Here is an 11,049-nt window from a genome sequence, read left to right as displayed (position 1 = left end):
ATTTAAAAATTTCTTTCATTTTTCTTCGATTGTAAATTATTTTTTTGTGATTTTACCCAGAATATTGCAATTGTCTTTTTTTTAAATTGAAAGGTGTCAAATGTAATGTTATAGAAATAGTAAAGTATTGCTTCAGTAGCCTGTTAGAAAGTGAAATAAATTAGGTTATTTACGTTATAAATCCTAAGTTTGAGCTCGTAGGTAGTATGTTAATGCAAACAAAAACTTATTTTTTTATAGTAATTTTAATTTTCAAGATTAATCCTTCTCTTCTTGTTAATTTATTGAGCTTTATGTGTTTAGTTGATGTGGTTTAATACTATGCCCATATTTTATCCCTATTCTTTATTACAGGAAATCAACTTTTTAAATAAACGATTAATTTTCAGTTGGTGTAAACTACATGTATTAAAAGTTTTTCATCCAGATTCATATGGATGTTGTTTATTAATATTGATAATCATCTGTAAAATATTGCTTGGTTTTGATCTATGATTTATTCTTAAGTGACATTATAGTTAAAAACTATTTATCTTTTATATAATTGGTTTATTTTTATAATGTGTATAAAAGACAACTATCTCATAAATGATAATGTGGTTGTGAATTTTCAGTAATCTTATCAATCAAATGAAATTATATTTCTAGTAGAATTTTGTAAAATTTTTTGAGGAATAATTTTTTCCTCAAAACAAATTATTCCTCAGACACTATAACAGCAAACGTTGCAGTTTTAAATGGTATTTTGCATTTGAGAATGCATTTTAAAAACTCTCTGATCTGTTATGTATATAATTTTTGAGGGTTACAAGAAATTTAATTCAATTAAAACCATGAAATAAATAACAAACAACAAATATGGCAATGTTTGAGTTAATGATAGGATCTAGAATGGAGCAGATTCAATTGGAGTCAGATTTTTAAAATTAAAGGTAAAGAGCATAATAAAGTTCAAAAGAGAAAAAATAATAAATAATATTTAAAAAACTGTCATTCTCTTATTTAATGGTTAGAACTCTATAAGCATTTAAAAGTATTATAGAATGTAATTTTAACCATTGGTCTTTTAAGGTCAGATATAATTGTAATTAGTATACAAATAAACTGAATGCTAAGTCAAGCTGAAAAGTAAGTAGACTGCCGATAGTTCTGTGAAAATGAATGATTATTATATTCCAATATTGTTATTTTACTTTATCATGTTTAATGTTTCTGGAGAAGGCAGAGACATTATTCAGATAATTTTTCTGTGCTTTTTGATGTTTGTAATGTATTATTTGCTTTTTTTTACTTAGATTTATCAGTATTATATATTTATATTATATTTGTTATTTTGTAATTGAGTAACTATATTAAAAAGTTTAAAACATAAGTTAAAATAGTACCTGATAAAAGCTGATTTGTAAGATTAAAAAAGTAATTTTATATATCTTAACATTTTTAGAACTGTTTTTTTTTTCAGATTTCAAATAAAAATAATTTCTGAATTCACTTTGTATTTAATGATAGTGTTTTAATTAAAAAATATAAAAGACAATTTGAAGATTTTTTTTGTCACCAATGTTGCTTAGTATTTTATTATTATAGTAATAATAATGTTTATAATCCAGAGGCATTGATAGTGGATTTTTATGTGAAAAGTTTTTAAAAAAATTTCGATAACTCATCCTGTTAGCAGTGTTTTTATATATTTTTTACATTCCTGTCCTCGCTTGTATCAAGATGTTGGTTACTTGTATTATTTACAATATAGCTTTGACAATTGGCATTTTATGCTTGCTTGATATATCCTTGAAAGATGATATTTCTTGAGTATGATGGAAGTTACAAAAAACTGGACCATTTCCTCATTAATTGTTGAATTATATTATTTTTTTAATTTCCTTTACTGCATTTATACCAATTTATCTATATGTTTACAGAGATTCCCATTAGAAGTCAGTTCTCTTATGAGATTATTGGTTCTGAAAGTGTTAAATATTTGTTATTGTAATTTGATGTTAAGTTGTGTTAATTAAGTTATAATTATTATTGTGGATCATGGTTATATGCCAGTTTTAGTTATTTTGTGGCATATACTGTACATTAAAGTGTGTTGCCAGCTTTAAGATCAGTCTAGTTAGTATATTTGTTAGTGTTAATAAAGTTTCTTGCAATGATTAAAAGGGCAATGTGGATTGTGCACAGTTCTAATGTAATTTTAAGTCCGGTAACCTTACAAGTATGAAATATACACAGATCATAAATGATATGAACTAAAAATTACGTTAAAAAAATTGTAATTCATAATTAAACCCAATTACATTTGCAAGGAGATAATGTTTTTTATATATAGAAATTTGAGCACTTGTGCATAAAACAGAATTTGTAAATTGTTTAGATGATCTCTTCTTTAATCTTTTAAAAAAGTTTTTAATGTCAGTTATTTATAGTTATGAAAAAATATTTAAAATGATTTAATCATAATATTAAAATTTTATTTGGCCACTTGTACAACAATCACAAATAGAAGAAGCAAGATTAAAGAAAAGCACTATCCTTTATAACAAAAACATACTATTATTTATATATTTTTTTTTTATTCTTAGTTCAAATCATTATTAAAAAATAATGGTTTTATTTCATATACAGATAACAGCTGGAAACAGTTTGAATCACAAGTGTAGATAGTAATACATACAAATAAAATAAAATGAAATTGATATACTCCTTTTTATGCAAACAATAAAATTTTTAAGGTTGTTTCTACACTACCCATAAAATTGTTCCTTAAGAGTGTCCACTTCCAGCTTGTTACTAGTCATGACTGACTATTTTAATGGCACTATATGATCTCAATATAACCAAGTTTCATTGTTCTAAACAATGTTCAATGTTCTAAAAGACTGGATCTTATTTTGTATTTAATTAGAACAGCAGGCTTAATTTATAAGTTTACTATAAAATGAAATTATTTGTGAAATTTTTAAATTTGGAGTTTATTACATATATAAAATATATTTTACATTTTATTATTCATGTAATTTTTATTTAATTTGTTTGTTATTATTCAGGCTGGTGCATGTAGAAGTTGCCCTGTTATTTAGAAATTTGATTTGAGATAAGATTTTTATTATTTTTTTGAAAGTGATTGCAATGTCCCTCTAGACATAAGGTTGCATAGCATATTCAGACTGTGAAGTTTAGCCATAGAAACATTGCTTATGCTGTTAGTGATGGGACTTCTTTAGTTTGTAAAGGATATTTAGATTGTTGTAAACTATATTCTACTTACTTGGGCTAATCACCTGTAAGGTATGCAAAACAACACTTTCACCTAGGAAAAATTAATAGGCCATGTAATGAAGTTTGACAACAAAAATCTGAAAGTAAAATGAATATTTATTATAGCCTCAAAAATGTTCTTGTTTGAAAAACATGTAAATTTACAATTCACCATTGTCTGAGACTTAGGTTACTTCATTAAATCTTAGTTACAACCTGCTTACCTTTACCTACTAACAGAAGATCCTGCATAGAAGTAATTGGATAAGATTTTTTATCTTGTTGAGAAAAGCAGAGTAGGCTTAATGTAGATTTCATTCCAAATTAGCCATGATGTAAATGGCAACTTCGTCTTCCAATTTCTCAACAGAACCCACGTTCAACATTTTTTTGAACTGCTGAATCTTTATTTGGGCAGCAATTATAGAACTGAGGGTATTTCACTTCCACGGAATAAGATAACTAACGTAAGATGTAGTCTGGGTTAATCACTTTGTCTTGGGCCTTTTCATTTTTCCTTGCAAAAGAAAGAAAAAAAACGCAAAAATTCTCTGCATTCAGCAAACTGTAGAAATCTATCTGTATCAGGCTATTTTGTGTGTGCACAACATTTTGTTATAATTAGATTCAGTGATAGTTACCTAAACTGTAACATTATTTAAATGTTAATGATTTTTATCCTAATGCTTACCATTCCTTTGTCCATTAATATACTCACTCTGTGAGTGAAAATACCGTTTGAAAAATACAATAATACATCGTAAAATGAATTTTACGATGTATTATTGTATTTTTCAAATATCTAATATGTAATTTAGAGTATCCACATAAACCAAGTTCAATAACAATTTAAAAACCACACATTTACCTAGTAAGTTACAGTATAAAAAGCATGAGTTCTTTAACTGCAATACTAGGCTGTGCTACTGTTTTATGCTGTGCAACTATTTAGATAGTATTATTGGCTGAAAAATTAAATTAGCTTCTTACTTTTTCCATGCAGTTCCATTTATTACTTCCAAGCAGAAAACTGGTTTTTGTTGGATTACTTCATATTGCTTTGTTGATGTTAAATTTATGTTTTTTATATAATCCTTACAATTATTTATTTTCATTTTTTTTAATTATTTCTAATAATTATATAGTTGTTCTGTACTTATGAATTGTTCTGAAAGTTATGAATTGCAGATGTGGATTGTAAACTAATCACAACAATTGTTATTTTCATTTTAATATTATAACAATATAAAAGTTTGTTCCTAGTACCATGTTATGTATTTCATTATACCTCATATATGTCATGAATTTTTTTCCTGCTCCTTTATCATAAAGAATCATGAATAACACAATTCTTTATCATCTAAACTCAGTGATGTTAATTTTGTGGTAAAATTTATTTTAATGATTTTGTGGTAAAATTAATAAAGGACCTCCCCTGCCTCATCCCTCATGACGGGAGACTTCATGGTTTTAAGTAAGTGTGCATACGTCTTGCCCTGTGCCTGCACAACCGCCTGACAGAGGCTGACCTTAACCTAGAACTTCCGCCTGTCTCCACAGATCTTGAGATCACCACCATCACCTTCCTTGAATAAATATACCAGAAGTTTCCTTATTCCGCTCTGTAATACAATCGCTGGTGACGCCGACTTAACCAGAACGTGCGTAATTGATTTCAATAATATGACAAGTGTCTCCATCACTAGCAGCGGAACTGTAGTAGATACTAAATTTACTACATTGAATTGTTTCGGCGTCATCCACACATCTCATACAACATCGCCCTGTTTGAATCTGATATCTTGGGGCCTGTCTTCCTCATTTCTCCTTCATCTCAATTCCCCCCCAAGGGGAGAAGATCCTACCTCGTAGCGTGTCCGGTCGCTACACCACCCCCTCCGTTCCTAGCCAGTAGTGGCTTTAATGGAGGTCATTTCTCCTTCAGCAAGAGGTCTACAAAATATCAAGTATTGATGTTCTCCTCAGCCAGATTTTTCACTCTGTTTATGATTGCATAACAGCCACCTACATGGGATTTGATCAAGAAGCTCTTCATCGACATATCACCTGCAAGGATATCTCCTAATTCTGGCTCCTTAACCGGTTCAGTCTGTCGCCTGTGGGATGACCATCAATCACATGCTGAAGTCTCAATCACATACTGATAGGAGACTATTATTTTGTAGTCCCCACACCAATTGGGGTGTTGATTAATGAGTTCTTTGACACTTGTTATGAATCTGTAGACTGTACTAGTTTTGCAAAAAATGGTGAAGAACGCCTTCGAGCAAGTTGGCTCGATCTCTGGTAGGGAGAAATGTCACTGGAAGATCAAGTTTGCCAAGGACTGGTGTCCTTCAGACTGAAGAAAGTGTGCGAATAGATCCTGCGAAGGAGACTGATACCAAAGAAAGGAAACTAAAAAGGAAAAGTAATGTAATTGATGACAGTAGCAACGACGAAGGTACTGACATGGATCATCTACTAGAAGAAATAGGAATAATAATAGTTTTAATATAGAAAAATGTAAATACAAAGAAAGAAATTAAAGAATGTGCCTACACTATCATTGATAGAGTTAGAGACGTAGAAGTAGTGATGAGGTCATTCTATGAATTGGCCCTCCCAAAAATGACGAAAAGCACTGAAGCCCAGACCAAGAGACTTCAGCATGTGATTGATGGTCATCCCACAGGCGACAGACTGAACCGGTTAAGGAGCCAGAATTAGGAGATATCCTTGCAGGTGATATGTCGATGAAGAGCTTCTTGATCAGACTACAAAATAATAGTCTCCTATCAGTACACTAATACAATTGGTAATAATAATTATCAACAAATATCACCATACACACACACCTAACTTGTCCCATACACCCACAACCACTCACACACACCTAACTTGTCCCATACACCCACAACCACTCACACATACGTGCACACTCTTTCACATAAACACATTCAAACCCTATACACGCACACATATACATGCTTCCCCATCTGCACACATATACATGCTTCCCCATCTGCACACATATACATGCTTCCCCATCTGCACACATATACATGCTTCCCCATCTGCACACATATACATGCTTCCCCATCTGCATACATATTTATGCTCCCCCAGCCACACACACACACATTCTCTCATGCATTTACTCAAGCATACATTCCTGATTGACACACACACATCCAATCACACTTTAGTGACTCATACACTCATGCACATAAACACATTCAAACCCTATACACACACACACACACATATACATGCTCCCCCAGCCACACGCACACATTCACTCAAGCATACATTCCTGATTGTCACACACCCATTCATACATTCCTCACACACACACACACACACACATCCAATCACACAGTAGTTACAAGTTATTAACACTAGCATTAGCATTCACTAAGTTATAGCATTAAAACTAGTTGATACAATAATGAGTAATCTTGAAATGTTGTCTTCAGATCATGTCGGAAATTGCAATTGAAGCTGTTGTGAATAATATGCAGATTGTAACACACACGAGCGACCCAAGAAATAAGCGGAAATGGCACACACGGAAGAACATCCAGATTCAGAGTGGAAGAGGCACACACGAGTCACCCCACATTCATAATCCATCCACACACCCACATGCACTCACACAAACACACACTCATTCTCTCACACATTCACGCCCCCAACCACACACACATTCACGCCCACCAACCACACACACATTCACTCTGTGACTCGTATGTGTCTGATCTACAATGTCTGGAGTAATTCCGGTGTGTTGCGTCCTCTCCTTCCTTGAGTGGCTCGGATGAGTCGTTTCTCTCCGTACTTCCGTTGCTCCTAGGGGTGGTTCTTCTATGCGAATAACTTCCTATACAATTTTCGGTATTTACACATGAATAATAATTATTCTATTTTATTTTAACACAAAAGTTTTGATATAATATTTATATCATATTTAATGATGTACAAATTAGGTGCAATAATATACTAATTTATAATTAGTATTGTTCAATTAGTGACATTTACAGATATTATGTAAGAATAAATTGTTACAAATGAAAAAATTAATAAATATTCAAGTAAATTAATAATTAAAGTATTATAAGCCATTAAATATTTAATGATACATGATAATAAATAATTGTTTTCAATCAAATATATTATTTTTGTTAAGGTAAATGAATTATACCCGTAGTTTAAATTGAAATATAAAAATTATTAATTTACAAATTAACAAAAAAATATTATTGAATAGTTTGCTATTAACAGCAGTAGTTACAAGTTATTAACACTAGCATTAGCATTAAAACTAGTTGATACAATAATGAGTAATCTTGAAATGTTGTCTTCAGATCATGTCGGAAATTGCAATTGAAGCTGTTGTGAATAATATGCAGATTGTAACACACACGAGCGACCCAAGAAATAAGCGGAAATGGCACACACGGAAGAACATCCAGATTCAGAGTGGAAGAGGCACACACGAGTCACCCTACATTCATACATCCATCCACACACCCACATGCACTCACACAAACACACACTCATTCTCTCACACATTCACGCCCCCAACCACACATACATTCACACCCCCCAACCACACACACATTCACTCTGTGACTCGTATGTGTCTGATCTACAATGTCTGGGGTAATTCCGGTGTGTTGCGTCCTCTCCTTCCTTGAGTGGCTCGGATGAGTCATTTCTCTCCGTACTTCCGTTGCTCCTAGGGGTGGTTCTTCTATGCGAATAACTTCCTATACAATTTTCGGTATTTACACATGAATAATAATTATTCTATTTTATTTTAACACAAAAGTTTTGATATAATATTTATATCATATTTAATGATGTACAAATTAGGTGCAATAATATACTAATTTATGATTGGTATTGTTCAATTAGTGACATTTACTGATATAATGTATGAATAAATTGTTACAAATAAAAAAAAAATAAATATTCAAGTAAATTAATAATTAAAGTATTATAAGCCATTAAATATTTAATGATACATGATAATAAATAATTGTTTTCAATCAAATATATTATTTTTGTTAAGGTAAATGAATTATACCCGTAGTTTAAATTGAAATATAAAAATTATTAATTTACAAATTAACAAAAAAATATTATTGAATAGTTTGCTATTAACAGCAGTAGTTACAAGTTATTAACACTAGCATTAGCATTCACTAAGTTATAGCATTAAAACTAGTTGATACAATAATGAGTAATCTTGAAATGTTGTCTTCAGATCATGTCGGAAATTGCAATTGAAGCTGTTGTGAATAATATGCAGATTGTAACACACACGAGCGACCCAAGAAATAAGCGGAAATGGCACACACGGAAGAACATCCAGATTCAGAGTGGAAGAGGCACACACGAGTCACCCCACATTCATACATCCATCCACACACCCACATGCACTCACACAAACACACACTCATTCTCTCACACATTCACGCCCCCAACCACACACACATTCACGCCCCCCAACCACACACACATTCACTCTGTGACTCGTATGTGTCTGATCTACAATGTCTGGGGTAATTCCGGTGTGTTGCCTCCTCTCCTTCCTTGAGTGGCTTGGATGAGTCATTTCTCTCCGTACTTCCGTTGCTCCTAGGGGTGGTTCTTCTATGCGAATAACTTCCTATACAATTTTCGGTATTTACACATGAATAATAATTATTCTATTTATCATATTTAATGATGTACAAATTAGGTGCAAGAATATACTAATTTATAATTGCTATTGTTCAATTAGTGACATTTACTGATATTATGTATGAATAAATTGTTACAAATGAAAAAATTAATAAATATTCAAGTAAATTAATAATTAAAGTATTATAAGCCATTAAATATTTAATGATACATGATAATGAATAATTGTTTTCAATCAAATATATTATTTTTGTTAAGGTAAATGAATTATACCCGTAGTTTGAATTGAAATATAAAAATTATTAATTTACAAATTAACAAAAAAATATTTGTGAATAGTTTGCTATTAACAGCAGTAGTTACAAGTTATTAACACTAGCATTAGCATTCACTAAGTTATAGCATTAAAACTAGTTGATACAATAATGAGTAATCTTGAAATGTTGTCTTCAGATCATGTCGGAAATTGCAATTGAAGCTGTTGTGAATAATATGCAGATTGTAACACACACGAGCGACCCAAGAAATAAGCGGAAATGGCACACACGGAAGAACATCCAGATTCAGAGTGGAAGAGGCACACACGAGTCACCCCACATTCATACATCCATTCACACACCCACATGCACTCACACAAACACACACTCATTCTCTCACACATTCACGCCCCCAACCACACACACATTCACGCCCCCCAACCACACACACATTCACTCTGTGACTCGTCTGTGTCTGATCTACAATGTCTGGAGTAATTCCGGTGTGTTGCGTCCTCTCCTTGCTTGAGTGGCTCGGATGAGTCATTTCTCTCCGTACTTCCGTTGCTCCTAGGGGTGGTTCTTCTATGCGAATAACTTCCTATACAATTTTCGGTATTTACACATGAATAATAATTATTCTATTTTATTTTAACACAAAAGTTTTGATATAATATTTATATCATATTTAATGATGTACAAATTAGGTGCAATAATATACTAATTTATGATTGGTATTGTTCAATTAGTGACATTTACTGTTATTGTGTATGAATAAATTGTTACAAATGAAAAAATTAATAAATATTCAAGTAAATTAATAATTAAAGTATTATAAGCCATTAAATATTTAATGATACATGATAATAAATAATTGTTTTCAATCAAATATATTATTTTTGTTAAGGTAAATGAATTATACCCTTAGTTTAAATTGAAATATAAAAATTATTAATATACAAATTAACAAAAAAATATTATTGAATAGTTTGCTATTAACAGCAGTAGTTACAAGTTATTAACACTAGCATTAGCATTCACTAAGTTATAGCATTAAAACTAGTTGATACAATAATGAGTAATCTTGAAATGTTGTCTTCAGATCATGTCGGAAATTGCAATTGAAGCTGTTGTGAATAATATGCAGATTGTAACACACACGAGCGACCCAAGAAATAAGCGGAAATGGCACACACGGAAGAACATCCAGATTCAGAGTGGAAGAGGCACACACGAGTCACCCCACATTCATACATCCATCCACACACCCACATGCACTCACACAAACACACACTCATTCTCTCACACATTCATTCCCCCAACCACACACACATTCACGCCCCCCAACCACACACACATTCACTCTGTGACTCGTATGTGTCTGATCTACAATGTCTGGGGTAATTCCGGTGTGTTGCCTCCTCTCCTTCCTTGAGTGGCTTGGATGAGTCATTTCTCTCCGTACTTCCGTTGCTCCTAGGGGTGGTTCTTCTATGCGAATAACTTCCTATACAATTTTCGGTATTTACACATGAATAATAATTATTCTATTTATCATATTTAATGATGTACAAATTAGGTGCAAGAATATACTAATTTATAATTGCTATTGTTCAATTAGTGATATTTACTGATATTATGTATGAATAAATTGTTACAAATGAAAAAATTAATAAATATTCAAGTAAATTAATAATTAAAGTATTATAAGCCATTAAATATTTAATGATACATGATAATGAATAATTGTTTTCAATCAAATATATTATTTTTGTTAAGGTAAATGAATTATACCCGTAGTTTAAATTGAAATATAAAAATTATTAATTTACAAATT

This window comes from Lycorma delicatula, chromosome 9 (genome assembly GCF_047948215.1).
Source record: "Lycorma delicatula isolate Av1 chromosome 9, ASM4794821v1, whole genome shotgun sequence".
Lineage (NCBI taxonomy): Eukaryota > Metazoa > Arthropoda > Insecta > Hemiptera > Fulgoridae > Lycorma > Lycorma delicatula.
The sequence above is the reverse complement of the archived record's forward strand: the minus strand, read 5'-3'. Positions refer to the sequence as shown.